The sequence below is a fragment of the Bidens hawaiensis genome, unplaced genomic scaffold, assembly GCF_021521415.1.
Source record: "Bidens hawaiensis isolate Kalapana, Puna unplaced genomic scaffold, B.hawaiensis_p1.1 tig00003307_1, whole genome shotgun sequence".
NCBI classification, from domain to species: domain Eukaryota; kingdom Viridiplantae; phylum Streptophyta; class Magnoliopsida; order Asterales; family Asteraceae; genus Bidens; species Bidens hawaiensis.
The window spans coordinates 2,560,210-2,563,675 of NW_027491184.1; positions in this window are offsets into that span (position 1 = coordinate 2,560,210).

Consider the following 3,466-nt stretch of genomic DNA (forward strand, 5'->3'; position numbering starts at 1 on the left):
AGAACTGTGTTTATGAGTAAATCCAACGTTAAAAGTGAGGCACCGGAAACGGGGCCTTACAAGTTGGTATCAGAGCAAAGTTTGAGAGATTTAAGCATCCTACATGCTTAGACTCGAACAGAGAATGAGATTTAATTAAGAAAAGAAAGAAGATGCCAGTTCAAGATAGCCATGTGTCACTCAAGCAAACCCGGTAAAGGTAAAGTATATGATTAATTTCATGTATAATGTAAGAATGTGTAAGGAAGTTAGCTTAATTGCTATAGAAAGAATCATTTGAATATTAGCTTAACCGCTAAAGAAAGAATGTGTGTATGCTAGCTTAAATGCTAGGGATAAGGATGTAGGTTATATGTATGTTATGATTGTGTGAGAAGTAGAAACTAGCACAAGTGAAATCACAAAAGGAAATATGTAGAACCTGAGGAGTAATGTAAAGAGTTAATTACACTTGGCCACTGTCATTAACTACTTACCTTACGAATCATGTGCTAAATAATTCCTAGAGTGATAACATTTGTGTTTCCTAGAGATAAGATAGATGACTGCTACAAAATGGGAAGAGCGCGAAGAGGTCGTACTGGACACTGTGGTAAGACACGTGCCAACCAGGCACCTATTGAAGAAGGTGTGACAAAGTAATATACGAAAGCAATAGGATTTCGACTTTAGGAGGTAACGAAGACGGATCACGCCTGGAGCTTGTAATCATATACACCAAGGGTGTTGCTCAAATGTTTCGCATTACAACGCCAACAATGTTCGCCGAAGCATCAAAGGTAGCCCGAACTGTGATCTCCAAATGGAAGTTGCATGAAAGAAACAGAGATAAGCCAACTAGAATGAGTCAAGGCAGGTAGTATGTCTGCAATAGTTAACTCCAAAAAGGAACTTGTTGGGATCGTGAGCAACGAAGCGAATGCCGAGAAAGTAGAGATAAACGAGAAAGACAGGTGGAAGTCGAGGCATCCTAATTGAAAAGGAATGAAAGTACGAGACTACATAGTTTAGCAAATATGAAAGAAGACGTTAAGAAGAATGTAGTTGTGTACCTGATACTTTATGGAAGAGACCACTAGCGATACTTTCATCAAATTATGAGAATGGTTAAGAATTTTAAGGTAGAACTAGAGGGACATGAGTTCCTTTATACTCTTTATGATTGACCTTAAGGGAGTTCGATGTCGTTTGGGAATGGATTTGACGTCTAAGTTAAATATCTAGCATGTAAGAGTAGGATAATAAGGTTAAAGTCCTTGGATGGTAGTGCGGTGACGGTTTTGGTGATAAGGAAAGTTCTGGGCTTAATGTCATTTTGATGATAAAAGCCGAAGGTTTATTACAACGTGGATGCGGTGCCTACCTAGCGTATGTTGTCAACGCTACGGCCGAGACAAAATAAATGAAAGATGTTCCTATCGTGTGTGACTACCCAGAAGTATTCCCTAAGGATCTCACGAATAGATCTTAGATCAGGCTACCATCAATTGAAGGTGAAAGAGGCAGAAATCCCTAAGACAGCGTTTCGGACGCGGTATGGACACTACGAGTTCCTCGTAATGTTATTCGGTCTAACAAATGCTCCTGAGGCATTTATGGACATGATGAATAGGGTGTGTCGGCCAATATTGGATAAGTCAGTTATTGTCTTCATCGACGATATATTGATTTATTCAAAGAGCGAGTCTGATCATGATGAGCATCTGAAAGAGGTATTGGAGACTCTGAAGAAAGAGAAGTTGTAAGCTAAGTTTTCGAAATGCGCGTTTTGGTTGCGAGAAGTGCAATTCCTAGGTCACGTGATTAATCCTGAAGAGATTACCGTGGACCCAGCTAAGATTGAAGCGATAACTAATTGGAAGACTCCACAGAATCTGACTGATATACGAAGCCTCTTTGGGTTAGCTGGCTACTATAGGAGATTCATCGAAGGTATCTCCAAGATAGTCGCACCGTTGACCGGTATGACCCGAAGGTCGATAGTATTCAGTTGGGGTAAGTTTCAAGAAGAAGCTTTTCAGGAGTTAAAGAAGAGAATCACGCAAGTTCCATTCTAGTATCTTTAATTTGAATATGATATTACTATAATTTTATCAATTTTAAAAAAAATTAATATGTGACCTAGGGGCAATGTTTTTAGACCCGGACCGGACATCGACCCGAACGTCTTACCGGTCATTGGTCGGACCAGCCCGGAAGGTCGGACCGAACAGTGGCCCGGATGGCGTGACAAATATAACATGATCTAAATATTTTTTTATTTATATATAATATAATATTATATATATAATTAATATTATATATATAATATTATATTATATATAAATAAAAAAATATTTAGATCATGTATATATAATAGTATATTATATATAAATAAAAAATATTCAGATCATGTTATTTTTAATCTTTATGTCATGAGCTTTTATGAAACACATAAGAGTTGTCCAGTTTGTTTTGTGGCCCATCTTCCTTGCTTCTTGTTTTATTTTAGGTCATTGACCACATTCAATCAATTCATCAATGCCGATAAGAATTGCTCCTTTCCATCTTGAGAGAACCATTCACATTACAATTTGAAGGCAGGTATTCGTATTTCCGTGGTATTCGTATTTCCGTGATTTGTGCCGTTGATGATTCTTCCAAGTTTAATCAATGACTGCCTCAACTATAAACTACACACAGCACTACAACATTCCTATTTTGTTCTCTTTCCTTTATTTGTTATTCAATCTTCTCATGTTCAGTATTGGCACTACTCATAGGTAGAGCAGCGATGGGTGAACTTCAGAACGATGCAAGAGATGGATTTTAGTCCAGATTCATGCATTTACCTGTTAAACCGGTGGGTCACTGGTTCTGGTCCGGCCGTCACCCGCAAAACTCGTCCGGGTTTTTGGAAAACGGGCTAATATGCAAACCAGACCTATATAGTTGATGGGTCCCGGTCCGACCGGCCGGTCCAAGTTTCAAAACACTGCGTAGGGGTGTTCAATGCCGGTTTTGATGGTTATTAAGTTAAACTTGTAAGCCTAAGTGTTAGTACCGTTTTTTGTCGTCCAAAACCAAAACATGGCCATTGAAAACTGAAACATAACCGTTACTAACGGTTTGGTTCCGGTTTGATTTCGCAGTTTAAGCTTCGATAATAAATTTTGTTTAAAATGATTATTAATTTAACTATATCATCAATCTTAACTAAGCATCAACAAAATATGACAGTTGAGAGGATCATAATATAAATAATGATAATTCTAGCCACCTAAATGGTATATATTAATGGTAAACCTATGAGACGAAATAATAGCAAGAACAAACATTACAACAAATCACACTAGAATTAGGTTAAATTAAAGTTGTAACATCCAATCTGCCTATGCTAAAAAGGTAAATAATTGTGGATGCTTGTCATCTTTTAGTTAATTCTGACAATTTTTCCTCCAAAACAAAGATCTTAACTAACCATAAT